We start from the raw sequence: 14,781 nt of genomic DNA on the forward strand, positions 1-14,781 counted from the left end.
TAACTCTTGTGCTCCTGTACATTCTGTTTTCATATAAGGTACTTGTATAGGGAAGGGTCATTTCTGTTTTAAGAGCATGAAAGAGCCCCTCTTACCACATATGAAATTTGGTTTTGAGAGTGGCTGGTAAATACATTTTGTCTTGTGGAAAATGGTGAGTCAGACTCATGAAATACAAACTGCAGATAAAAAAGCCCTGAAAGGAAATGATCTGCTGAAAAGTATGCTTTGCATTTGTGTGCCAGTCTTCAGCTAGGAGTCACAAAACAACATACTGATTATTTGAATGTTTACTATAGATAGCCACTATTTATACAGCTTGATATTTATATGGATAGCTGTGTAACAAATCTGAAGTATAACATCTTTCACGAAGAAGTATGTATATTCATTTCTGGGAAAGGCTCTGGATTCTGGGTGCTTTGTGTTTTGAATTTCCACTCCAGCTCTGGATGTTTGGTAGTGCTAAAGCCAGTGGGAGCTGCAGATATACAGTAAATCCAGCAAACTTTGGGACATGCATCTATAAGCCGGGTACAGAGAACATGCTTTGAAACTGCTTTTTGGCAGGTAGTTGCAATGCACTCAACTAGGAGGAGATCCAATAAAATAACAATTTCCTAATCTAGTCAGTAGAATATTACTCTTCTCAGCAATAAAGGTATTCTTAACGAAGAAAAAAGTGTGACTTTTTTCAGAGACAAGTCTAAAATTTAACTTCATTGAACTCTTCAAATAATATATCTCCTATCCTCTCTAGTAGTTGGATGACTGTCTGCTTTCTGGAGAAGGAAAAGTACCTCCTTTCCCTTCTCTACAGCACAACACATTTCCCCCACAAAAAGTTTTTTACCTACCAGTTTTTGATCTGATGTAAGCAGCCAAGCAGTAACTCAAGGGAGTACTCACCAACAACTCATCTGCTTGGGCATTGCAGCCCACTTATCTGAGGGGAAAGCTGGACAAAGCCAAGACCCTGCTGTTATTTGTATCGGGTGACCCAGACACCCCTATATCCTGTACAGGAAGAGAGAAAGATTTCAAAAGTAGAGGGAGGAATCAGACCTTGTGCAGCACCTTTGAAAATCTCTCTCCAAAGGTATAACTCAAAAAGCCATTAACAGGGTAGAGAGCTTTCATTATTTGAAGCATGTTTATTGCATCGCTTTCCCCTGAGGAAAATAGCACCCAGCTGTGAAATGGAAGGTAGTTAATGGATTGCAGCAGCAGGAGCAGGAACAAAATATACTTTCTTCTCTTCTGTAAGTACAAAAGAAAAAAGAAAAGGGCCAACACATGGAGGCTAACTGCTGCTCCAGTTTCCCAGACAACACATCAGTTTTACAGCTTTTCACGGAGCTTTGCATGTAACCAGTGCAGATGCTCTGACCTGGGAGAAAGGTTATTCCTGCCTGAGTAACGTTGGCTGAAAGGCACACACCGAACGGCTGTGCACACAGTGAACAGGCTGGAGGAGACAACCTGGTCCAGGAATAGAGGACTTTGACAGACAGCACAGGCTGCCCCTCCAGGCTTTCCAGCAGGTACAAGACCTGTGCTCAGCCCCAGGTCATGGAAGAGCAGGTTGGAAGGATGCATCTGAGGGAACACAGTCCAACATCCCACTGGAAGATGAGGTCTCCTATAGCTACTCCCAGCCTCTCTGAGTAACATCTCCCACTTTGCTGCTTCCCCTTCTCTTAGGCAGAATTGCTAGCATGCAATGGCCTCTCTATCAATTGGCCAACTGTGATGACATCTCTGTTAAAGGCACACTCAGGCAGCACATTTCATTTTTTTGACTCGCACTGTGTAGAAACCTGCTGCCCCACCACCCCAAACTGGCCCTTAAGATAAGCAAAGCTGCTCCTGTGCACAGCAGCTGAGCTCTGGCCATTAGCGAAGAGGCATGCCAGCAGGAGGCTCACAACTAACCTTGCTTCAACAGCTCTTGCCAGCCAACTCTACTGCCTGTTGACCTAACCAGAAAGAGCAAACAGAGGAAAGAGAGTATTATCCTGAGCCTGGTACATATAATTTCTATATCTTGCTCTTCACAGCTTCTTTCCAGCAGAATAAACTCAGAATATCTCCTAACTGATTGCTCAAGTGGTTGTGGCTGTTGTCCTGATGCTGCAGCACAAGCAAACAGAAAGGAAATACTGAAGTGGCAGTGTAGGAAGGAGAAAGGAGAATGGATTCCCCACCCAAGCCTTGAAAGGTGAGGCAAAGTCAGGGGGATTCCTACTTTTAGAAGATTCATACACATTTTTAACAAATTAGTATATTCGGGAACTGTAAGTACATCTCCCAAGTTCTGCTCACTTCGAAGATACTGACCAGAAGATTGCAATTTGCATAGAAATGCTTGCAGATATTCCCTTTAGAAAAGAGCTGAGGTTGGATCATGAACATCTTCAGCCTGAGAACCAATGTTACTCTGAAGGAAACACTGAAGGATGAGGTAGAAGGAGACAAATTGAATGAAAAAATGTAAAACCCATTACTTCTATATGCAAGGTTAGAATAAAATGTAAAAATGGGAATATAAGCTGTATTTATTACACGGTCCAAACACTTACCGTGTGCCAAAACTCTCCATGAAAAGAAAACATTTGTGGGGTGAAATGAAAAGTCTGTTTTTACTGCTTCTGTAAACAAGTAAGTACATTGCCAGCTCCAAGCTCCCTAGAGTATCTAGCTATAGACAGCTATGTCTGCACATCACTGTTACAGATTTTTCTATGCCAATGATTCAGCTTGGACAGAACTGAAACTTCCACATTTCCCCAAATACTGATAAAATAAACAGCAAAAGAAAGGGATGATTTTCCCCAGTTTTTCCACCTAGGTCTGCAACAGGTGCTGGTTACAGTGTAATTTCCCAATGAGAAGAACTGAGGTGACAGTAAGAACTAAGGGAGTCAGAGATTTGTGAGATGCCTTGAGACTTTATACTGTGGTCTCCTTGTTCCCCTACTTCAAACCCCATACTCCACTGAACTATTTACAGTCTACATGACTAAGAATGAGTGGAACTAGAGTGTTTTGAGAATCAGATGCTGAGGTTGCCCTTTCCTATTTCTCCACTCCTGGCCGATAGACGATGTTTCTAGTGAGACTGATCCTGTGCAGCTATACTTGTGCAGTTGAATTTCTCTTCTATTTGGTTTTTCTTTTCTGCCATTCCCTCATGCTACTTGTCTGTCCAAGAAACCTTCAAAAAGCCCAATGCCACCTTTAGATTAAACACTTGCAGCTGACCACAACCTGCTTTACTAGAGCTTTGTCATCAAAGCCCTTAGTTCAACTGCTGCCATAATTCTTTCTTCTGCACGTTCACATTCCTCATATTCCCACTTCAAAGGCTTCACTGCATGACCCCTGGTTTGTGACCATACCTAGGCTATATAAATATCTCAGGACATGCTTGTTTTTTGCAGGTTTTATGTCTCCCTGTCACTGGATCAGCAGGAGTGGCTGGGCTCACCACCCTGCTGTGCTTTCCTGGAGGATTACTGCAGCCACACAGCTCTGTGAGATTTTGAATTACATCCTGAGCACTTTGCTTGGGCAGCACAGGGGGAATTGCTGCTTTGTGCTGTATGCAGGCAGACCTTTTGGACTTCAGCATGTGGACAAAGTCTTCTGTGCTCCTCAGAGATGGATTGTCTCTTCATGTGACGTGGCAGCCATTTCCCACTCCACTCTCTGTCCCCTCTTTTCATTGTGCTGATGTTACAGTAGGAAAAAAGAGAAACAAGAGAGAGAAGACAATTTTTGTGCAAATTTGGTGGCCCAAGAATTTGGGCAATAATTAGGAAATCTAAAATATGCAGCAGCTGGTGGTGGGATCTCATCTGTTTCCCTTCATAACCAGGTACCTTGCATATGCTCCTAAAACCCTTCTGCTGCAGTTAACGTTTTTGCCAGAGCTTCTTTGTTTCACTGTGTCCTAGGTTACAGTGTAAGACGTGCCCCAAAAGTATTCTATTACCATCTTCATGAGCTGTTGAGACCAGGTTGGGTGGGGCTCCCTGCCTCCCCCCTCTGGACTATCTCCTGTTAATGGCTCATTAAGGAACTGCCTCACGACTCCCCATCCCATTGTGAGATGCTCCGCCCGGGGGGAAGGAGCCAAGCAGTCCATGCCACATAAAAGCTGAGATCTCGAACACCCTAGCAGCCTTCTTCCACGGGATTCCCAGAGGAGTTTTTATCCCTCACTGGAGTTCCAGAGGACAAGAGCTACCTACCTACCACTGGACCTTCGGAGGAAGACCAGACCCTTTTACAAGATTGCTGCTTCAACAGAACTACATCCATCACTTCAGGAGGACTGCAGCCATCATCTTATCGGACTGCTACTGCCACCCTAACAGGGTGTCAGGTTGTATTTCTGACTCTGTCAGTGTAAACCAGTGGGTTGGTTTGTTGTGGTTTTTTTTCCCTACCTTGTGTTATATATATATATATAATATATATATTAGTAAAGAACTGTTATTCCTATTCCCCATATCTTTGCCTGAAGGCCCCTTAATTTTGAAACTATAATAATTTGGAGGGAAGGGGGTTGCATTTTCCATTTCAAGGGAGGCTCCTGCCTTCCTCCGCAGACACCTGTCTTTCAAACCAAGACACACTATTATTCCAGCTAAACCCGACTCATCCGCTATCTTGTGTTTGTTATGTTATCTCTTTGGAGATACACATAGAGCAATGGCGGTTCCTGTCTCCCTGAGACCAGCCAGCCCTAGCTGCCAGGACAGGTCTCCCTGAAACTGCCTGATAACCCAGTGTACTGGAAGGTGAGAAAGCAAATGTCAGAGAGGACAAACCCTGGTGTTGCACACTTGGGGAGGGAACCTGCAGCTGCCTAGGAAGACCTGTCATCACTGACAGAACGCAGGTGAAAAGACGGGGCTCAGCAGAGCAGTGAGGAAGTGCGAGGACCTGACCAGCAAGCAACAGCTGCGTTGGAACAGAGATGCCTCCACACCTACTTTGTTGAAAGCCAGTAGGTCTTGCATCACTATAAATGCGTTTAATCATATGTTCAAGCGCCAAATGATTCCTCCAAATATTTAGTTATTAAAAAAAAAAAAATCCAAGGAAAAAAAAAGTTTGTGGGTATGAGGTACTTTAGAGTAAAGTCACTGAAGTTAATCCTCACTGACTGGATAAGGATGAGCCTTTTTTATCAGTACATTGTGAGCCTTCAAAATGCTTTAGTAACATTTTTGACTTACTGCTTAATGCTCCTTTCTCAGACAGTTGAATCTGCCCTGCCAATAACTGAAGTAGTACCTTTAACAAGAAGGCTGTCTTAGTCTGATGATGGTCTCAATTGTATGTGGGTATGGCTCTTGCTCTTATAATTTTTTTCCAATCATAACACTCATATTCTGTTTCAAGCACAGTTTTAGCAGCACATGGTGTTCTTTTGTAGTAAAGTACCCTGTGTGGCAGCTTGCCACAAGCAGAGTGTTTTTTTTTTTTAATAAAGACAGTATAAGATTATAAGGGATTTATCCAGGGTTTGGACAAAAATAAGCTTTATTTGAGAGTGATTTTTTTTAAAGTAAAAATGTCATATAGTAATTCTTCTTTCTCCCTATAGCATCATTGATTCAATACACATTTGCCTGGCTTCTTAAGAACATTATTTTATTAACTGTAATTTTTTCAGTATAATGAGATTTAATCATCCCTTTTGTAATTACACAGACTCCCTAGCCTCAGGGCATTTCCAATTGAAGGTAAGCATGATCGGACCTGAGACAAGAGTGCAGGAAAAAGAGGATGTGGAGATTATTAACAAAGAGAAAAAGGTAAGAGCAATTGCTCAAAGAGCCAAGCTTTTCTGGAAGGATTATCAAAAAGGAGAAACAATTTAAGTATGGGAACACAAAACGTGTCAGAAGAGCACAGGGCAGTTATGACAGAAGGAGCAACTGTGCAGGTCCAGCAGTGCCTTACAGCCATGAAGACAATGTTTATATGGTACTTGATCTTTTGAAAGGCAAGAAAAAAAGAGGGCAGGAAAAAAGAAATAATTGAGGAGAGAATGGCAGAAAAAGACAAAAGGGACAAAGCTGTGTCTTGGATTTCAGATGACGACTGTAGCAGGAAAAGATGAAAAAAAAATATTGTCTTCTGCTTGGTTTTCACTGGCTGGTGTCGTTCCCTGCCCTCATCATTCACACAGCACTACCTGAGTCTCTGTGCGGGTCCTTCTCACTGGGCTCTGCTCAAACTGGAGCTGAGTGTGCTGGTGTCAAGGGAAGGCAGACAGTAAGGGACTTCGAGGTGGATTTTTGTGGTGGTTCTGCCCTTGCAAAGGGCAATCCTGTACATCCCCCATGCAGGGACTGGATAACACTTCCATCTAGTGGACAGTCTGGCAGATCTATGCTATTTTGTACCGAGGTCTGGGCTACAGGCCGTCTTCAAATTCTCACCGTTTTATAACAAAGTTCTTTAGAATGGTGGTATCCAATTCTTCTGCAACAGTATGGTGGGGATTAACTCATCTCAGAGAAAAACTCTCAGATTTCTACCTGGGTATCCAAATTAAAAAAGTTTGATTTGATAGCATAGGTCACTGTGGATATGATGCCTTGGAACTCAGATGCTTCATCCAGGAATGCTAAGGTGAGGTTTAGGTGGGGCTGATAGGCTTGAATAGTTTTTAAAATTAAGCCAGATCTTTTCCAAGCCTAACTCCAGTTCCATTGAAGCTAATTCAAAGTTTGGATGAACGAGTAGATCAGGGAAAATTCATGACCTACAGGCTACGTAAAAATGAACTTTAAATCTTCTATGCTATTCAGTACACTTGGCCTATGTCAGAGAAAAAACCCACTCTTTTTCAAAGTGTTTTCTGGAGAAAAAAGGAACTGTGTTATAACGTTGGAGCTACCCAAAGCAGGTTTTAGAAGAGAAGTTTCTCCCATCTCTTCTACATAACTGAAAGATCTAAACCCTGACAATCCCTGACTAAGGCCTCATTGTGATCTGTTTAGTTTCACTTGTGTCTTTGTTTTCCTGAGTTTTCTTTCCCCCACAAGGATGTTTTAGCTATTTGATGAGCAAAGTTGGTAAATAGATAACATCTTGCCTGACACCAAGAAGACAAAGCTCCAGATATCAAGGAGACAAAGCTATCTACACATGCCAGATGTTAAGGAGACCCCAGCAAACATCTACAGGACTGCTTGTTACAAGAGGAAGTTGCATCAGAAAAGGAGCCTTGGCTTGAGCTCAGGAAGGAAGGTTCAACTAATGCAAGGAAGATTCAACTAATGCAAGGAAGATTATGAGCGATCACCGGAGGATGAAAAGACCCTAACCCTAAATTTACTGTGCATGCTTGGACTGTGTAAATGAATTCTGGGAACTCATCACCATAAGACTGCCCTTCTCAGGAAATCTGATGAATATGTATGATTTTTGTGTATATGAATTGATGTGTTCTGCTAGCCTGTCGGAGCACTCAAGGTGGAACATCCCCAGTTCTGCCCAGCACTGCAATAAAGAATGCTTGCTTAATAACACTCTGTTCTTGAGTTTCCATCTCGGAATCCTTACACAGCCGCACCTAGCCTCCCACTTCGGTGAGGAGTGTTAGAAAGCAAGGGGGTTTGGAAGCTCCAAATTTTGTATCACAACAACCACAGTAAATCCCAGAGAGACAGTTTGTCAGCATCAACATACTTAATGCAGACTGCAAGAATGAGTTGGATGCTCTTTCCCTGTTTGTCACAACTGTGAGGATTAAAATTGAACATGCTATTGCTAAGTACAATATGTATTCTGAAGTCCTCTTTTGTTTGAAACCTCCATACATTGTCAAAAGAAATTAAAAAAAAACCCAAACAGAAAAAAAAAAACCCAACAACAAAAACACCCTGAAGTCTCAGTCCCTGAAGGAACCCAAATCCCAGTCCCTGAAGGGAGCTAGTGCCTCCATCCTCTGGTTTCCAAACAGTCTTTTATCCAAGTGAATCTGACAGTTGACTTAAGGTGACCTCTATCATCTACAAGGAAAATTCCCAAAGAGCTGAATCAGCCGATGTATTAGCACAAACGCTCAGATTCCTCTGGCTTGGAGGAGGGGAGAGGGGAGAGGAAAAAGAGACAGAAGAGAGATAAATCTTCCGATTTCAGTTTTACTCCATCATTCAAATTCATCTGTGTAGCCCCCAAAATTACAGTTGCGAGAGCTGCTACTGGCTTTGATTTTGACCACTGCTGTTGCAGCAATCACCAGATTTAGGATTTTAGGATATTGCTTGGAAATCCCCTTACTTTTCCCATCTTGATTTAAATATCAAGAATTATAATTAGTGAATATTAGTAGGAGAGACTAATGATTATATTGGGAAAATAAGTCTCAAATGGAATAAATGATTAAATATAAAATAAAATCTGTATTGCCAATGCTGTTAGCATACTCCTGTAAAATTCCAGACCTAAGGTATTCATTAACCAATCTGTTAGTTGTCAGAAACAAGGACAGTATGTTGTAGTCCAAGATGTCTGCAAGACAGGATTTGTTATGGTACTCATTGTGTATAATCTTTGAATCATGACCAAAGTAGGTACGAGCCAAGAGCCTACGAGCCAAGGACATGTTCCTTGACCAAACATGGTCAATTTGAGGAGTGGTTGAGACCTCCGACTCATGGACCACTTACCCAAATTATACCACCTACTCAAAAGGAAACAATAGAAGACTATGACAGAGGTTGCATGCTAATATGCATCAGAAGAGAGAAAAGAACTAATCATCAAGAGAAGGATAATGAATATGCATTGTATAAAAACATCAAGAAATGGATTTGTTTTAAGAACATAAGCTGACATAGCTAACACGTATTTCTCAGATCCTAGCACAAAAAAAAGATTTTACACCTTGTCTCTTTATATTTTGCCTACTTTGTCAAGGTCTTGCTCATCCCTGCCAGCATACATGCTCTCCAGAGAGCCCTGTTTGCCTATAACATCCTAAATTGCACTGGCACTCTGTTTAGGCAATAAAATTAATTGGTGACAAACACAATTGCTCCACATGAAAAAACTTAATGTTCTGGAGCTCATTTCTTTTATTTCTCTACATTGAGCACATTCAAATAATAGTAAAAGTCTTTGTGTTATTGTAACATACATAAGAATAGTAAACAACCTCTTTTTTTTCTTCCCATTCAATCCTCACACTCTATTTGCGGTGAAAGCATCTACCTGTAGGCACAGCCACGGAAACACAACTTGCATTTTCTCGTATGGTTGGCTGGAGTAAACAGGAGTACTGCACTAATCCTAAATAGCACAGCACTAGTTACAGAGCAGATGTGCTGCTCTGTAGTCGGAGCACAGAACGAAGCAGTTCAAGCCCTGATTTTAGCTTTGTTCAGTTAGTTATTCTGAAGTTGAGCAGATATAATTAAGGTCTTTCTAAGCAGGAACATTCAAGACAGTAATTGCAAGATGACCCATTGTTATTAACTCGATAGCCCTTAAACCATTGCCTGAATTAACATGATTAGCCACAAGAGCTTGAATATAAAATATAAATAATATAAAACACTCCTTTTTTTTAGGATATGCAAAGCTGATATTTAACATTGCTGTTCCTTTGCAAGGTTATTTGCAAGTTTTATAGGGACTGTGACTTACAAAGGGGAACAGCACTTTATAATGCCCTCATGCCCTTTGACAAGTTTTTTCTGCGGCTATTGTGCTGTTCTAATTAAATTTTATTGAGGTTAGTAATCCAGGAACTGTGGTCAAAGGGAAGCATCAGTGATTTAACTACATAGTGCAGAAGATTCTCTCATATTAAGTATCATGTGGCATGCACTTTTCTTTGTCTAGTTGGCCATAGGTTCTGTTCAGAGGCATGCATGAATAAACATGGATAGCAAAATAGTCACCCCTTCTACGGATCATAAAAACACCTATCCATTAGATTTGCTGGACTTATAGTAAGGATTTGATATTTTAAGAAAGAGCATTTTATCAACGACAGGTAAGCAAGGAACTGAAACATCTAGCAGATATGCCTAGTATCACCTGTCTGACAAAAACAGCCTTGGCAAAAATTGGCTAGTACCTACCCAATGGCACGCTTTAACTATGGCCCTTCATTCAGTTCTCATGTAATGCACATGCGCTACTTCTTCCCCTTGTGCATCTCAGGCCTTTCTCTTGAGGTGAAGAACAAGCTACTGCTCTGCTGCAGATCACCACTGCAGGATCCGTGCTGCATTTGCTTCCTGTACACCTTTAAATTAACAGAAGAGGTGAAGGCTTGCATATGCTGATTTAGGTTTCCGTCTTCGGTATGAAATTATTGCAAAGGGAGGAGATCGGAACCCAATTCTAGCCCCATGAGTGTGTCACATATGACCTCTTAAAGCTCATGTTTCTCCTGATTCAGCTGAAATCTGATCACTTTGACATTTTCCAGCCCTAAAATGCAGTGGTGCACCAAAAAAACTTAACTAGAAATTGCAGACACTTTGAAAAACAGAACAAGGGACAGAATATTTGGGCTCCTATTTCAGTTACACTGATTTGCATTATAGTAGTTGAAAAAATGAAAGTCTGTGTTGAAGCAAAAATAGCTTTCTACAGTCCCTATTATCATCCCATTTTTAATAAATGATCTCAGATATCTGAATAGGGATTCACAGCTGTGTGCCATGCTTTCAAACACCAGCAGGCTCAGGCTCTTTTCTCAGCTCTCCAGTAAGCACTGCTGACACCTGAGGCTAGGTCATACACTCACTATCCTTCTGTGTTAAGTCTTTTCAGAGGCAGAAACATATAGAATCACAGAATCACAGAATGGTTCAGGCTGGAAGGGACCTTTAAAGCTCATCTAGTCCAACCCCCCTGCAATAAGCAGGGATATCTTTAGCTACACCAGGTTGCTCAGAGCCCCGTCCAACCTGATCTTGAATGTTTCTAGGGATGGGGCTTCTACCACCTCTCTGGGCAGCCTGTGCCAGTGTTTCACTGCTCTCTTCATAAAAAATGTCTTCCTTATACCTAATCTGAATCTGCACTCACTTAGTTTAAAACCACTATCCCTTGTCCTATTGCAATAGGCCTTGTTAAAAAGATAGCCCACATCTCTCCTGTAGGCCTCCTTTAAGCACTGGAAGGCCACTGTAAGGTCTCCCCCGAGCTTTCTCTTCTCCAGGGTGAACAACCCCAATTTGCTCAGCCTGTCCTCACAGGGGAGTTGCTCCAGCCCCCTGAGCATCTTCATGGCCTCCTCTGGACCCGCTCTATCAGATTCATGTCCTTCTTGTGCTGGAGGCCCCAGAGCTGGGTGCAGCACTGCAGGTGGAGTCTCACCAGAGCGGAGTAGAGGGGCAGAATCCCCTCCCTCGACCTGCTGGCCACACTGCTCTTGATGCAGCCCAGGATATGGTTGGCCTTCTGGGCTGAAAGCGTACATTGCTGGCTCATATTTGGTTTTTCATCCACCAGAATGCCCAAGTCCCTCTCGGCAGGGCTGCTCTCGATCCATTCATCCCCCAGCCTATATTGATACCAGGAATTGCCCCAACCCAGGTGCAGGACCTTGTACTTGGCGTTGCTGAACCTCATGAGGTTCACATGGGCCCACTTCTCAAGCTTGTCCAGGTGCCTCTGGATGGCATCCTGTCTCCCAAGCATGTTAACCACACCACTTAGCTTGGTGTCATCTGCAAACTTGCTGAGGGTGCACTCGATCTCACCATCTATCTCATTGATGAAGATACTAAACAGCACTTGTCCCAGTACAGAACACTGAGGGTTGCCACTTGTCACCGATGTCCATCAAGACGTCGAGCTGGGGACCACTGCTCTGTGGATGCAACCATCCAATCAATTCCTTATCCACTGAACAGTCCACCCATCAAATCCATTGCTTTCCAGTTTAGAGAGAATGATTTGTGGGGGACCGTGTCAAAGGCTTTACAGAAATCAGATAGATGACATCCGTAGCTCTTCCCTTGTCCACCGATGTAGTCACTCCATCAGAGAAGGCCACTAGGTTGGTCAGGCAGGACTTGCCCTTGGTGAAGCCATGCTGGCTGTCTCAAATCACCTCTCTGTCCTCCATGTGCCTTAGCATAGCTTCTAGGAGGATCTGTTCCATGATTTTCCCACACACAGAGGTGAGGCTAACAGGCTAGTAGTTTCCAGAGTCCTCCTTTCTACCCTTTTAAAAAAACGGGTGCCATCTTTCCCTTTTCCCAGTCACCAGGGACTTCACCTGACTGCCATGACTTCAAATATGGTGGAGAGTGGCTTGGCAACTACATCAGCCAGTTCCCTCAGGACACTGGGATGCATCCCATCAGGTCCAGGTTCTTCAGGTGGTTACGAACCTGATCTTCTTACAGTGGGAGGGACTTTGCTCCCCAGTCCCCGTCCTGTGGCCCACCAGTCGAGAGGTGAGGGAAGAGAGGTTGCCAGTGAAGACTGAAGCAAAATGTTGTTGAGAACCTCAGCCTTCTCCTGATGCGCTGTTACCAGCTTGCCAGTCTTCCTCATCTGGGCGGTACACTTTCTTTAACCTTTCTTTTCTGGCTGACATACATAATAGAAGCCCTTCTTATTCTTTGCATCCCTTGCCAAGTCCAGGTCCAGCTGCGCCTTGGCCTTCCTGACCCCATCCCTACACAACCGGGCAGTGTCCTTGTACTCTTCCCAGGAGACCTGTTTCAGCTTCCACTGCCTGTGCATTTCCTTCTTGCCCTTTTTTTTTGACCAGCAGGTCTTGACTCAGCCATGCTGGTCTCTTGCCTTCCTTGCCTGATTTCTTACACCTGGGGATCGGGAGCTCTTGTGCTCTATGGAAAGCATCCTTAAAGATCTGCCAGCTCTGTTCTGCTCCCTTGTCCCTGAGGGCAATCTCCCAGGGGGTCCAGTTGACTAACTCCTTGAAGAGTTGGAAGTTTTCTTTCCTAAAATTCAGGGTCCTGGGTTTACTCTGCCTGACCCACTTCACTCAGGACTGTGAACTCCAACAGTGACCACTGAAGACCAGGCTGCCTCCAATCTTGACGTCACTGACTAGCTTGTTTGCATTGGTGACCATCAGGCCCAGTATGGCATTCCCTCTGGTAGGGCTGTTTGTCACCTGGCTTAAGAGGTTATCCTCAATGCATTCCAGGGGTCTCCTGGATTGCCTACAGCTCACCGTGCTACTTTTCCAGCAGATGTTGGGGTGGTTGAAGTGCCCCAGCAGGATGAGAGCCTGTGAGCGCAAAGCCTCCTGTAGTTGGAGTAAGAAGGTTTTGTCCATAGGCTCTCCTTGGGCAGCCTGTAGTAGACACCAACCGCAAGATTCCCTTTGTTGCCTTGGTCTCTAATTCTTACCCATAAGCTTTCAACCAGTTTGTGGCTATTCTTCAGAGACAGCTCTTCACACTCTATCAACTTCTTGATGTAGAGGGCAAGGCCTTCCCCCCCTCCTTCCTTGCCTGTCCCTTCTGAATGGTCTGTAGCCATCAATAGCTGCCCTCCAGTCATGGAATTTGTCCTACCAGGTTTCAGCAATGGCAACCAGGTCTTAGCTTTCTAGCAGCATAGTAGCTTCCAACGTCTCCTGTTTCTTGCCCATGCTGCAGGCATTGGTGTAGAGGCACTTCAACTGGGCTTTCGGCCATGTCACCTTCTTAGAGGAACACTCCTTAAATCCTTTGAGGTTTTTCACTGGTGTTTCCTGGTTGGCTCGTCTCTGTAAGACTTCAGATGTGCTGCAGTGTACCCAGCATGCCTCAGAGCAACAGGCTAAGTGCCCTCACCAGACCCCATCCCTCTAACCATGGGGTGTCATCCCACAGCTTGTCATGGGCAAGCCTGCTATTATCCCCCTCCCACTTCAAGTTTAGTTTAAAGCTCTGTCAATGAGCCCTGCAAGCTCCTGAGCAAAGACCCTCTTTCACCTTTGAGAAAGGTGAATCCCATCTGACACCAGCAGGCCTGGTGCCATGTAGGCCATCCCATTATCAAAAAATCCAAAACTGTGGTGGTGACACCAGCCCTGGAGCTATGTTCAGCAATAGGACGAGGGGAAATGGCCTTAAGCTGCACCAGAGGAGATTCAGGCTGGATATTAGGAAGAGTTACTTTACTGAAAAGGCACTGGAACAGCCTGCCCAGGGCATGGGTGGAGTCACCATTGCTGGAGGTGTTTAAGAGATGGGTAGATGTTGTACTTAAGGACATGGTTTAGTGGTGTTGATAGAGCTAGGAAAAAGGTTGGACTTGATGATCTTGAAGGTCTTTTCCAACCAAAACTGTTATATGATTCTGTGAATGTACGTATTAACAGTCTGGGTCTGTCTGTTTCTGTCAATGCAGTTGAAAAAAATCCTAGCAAACCTTTATATGAACATTCACCATCTCAACACTGGTGATACACCCCAGCATAACAGTGCACCCCAGGCTCTGTTATGAGTTATGAGCTTTGTGAAGATGAAGATGCTGCGAAGTGGAAACAGGGCCTTGGCTCCAGAGTGCTCCAGCAAGGCTGTTTGAAACTTCGGGGCACTTTGTCATGAACCTATGCACTGAGTCTTCATCTTCACCACTGTTAAATCAGCAGTCCTTACTAGCCCTAGTTTCTTAGTATCTATTTAAATTATAACACTATTTGGGCTCTTTAATACAGGCTTTCAGACAAGTTTCAGTGTTTACCAGCTGCCTGGAGCAAACAGAAAGAGTAACCAAGAGATGTAAACAATCATAAAAGTAATTTTGGCTCAAAGTAGC

This window comes from Leptosomus discolor, chromosome 9 (genome assembly GCF_034619465.1).
Source record: "Leptosomus discolor isolate bLepDis1 chromosome 9, bLepDis1.hap2, whole genome shotgun sequence".
Classification (NCBI taxonomy): domain Eukaryota; kingdom Metazoa; phylum Chordata; class Aves; order Leptosomiformes; family Leptosomidae; genus Leptosomus; species Leptosomus discolor.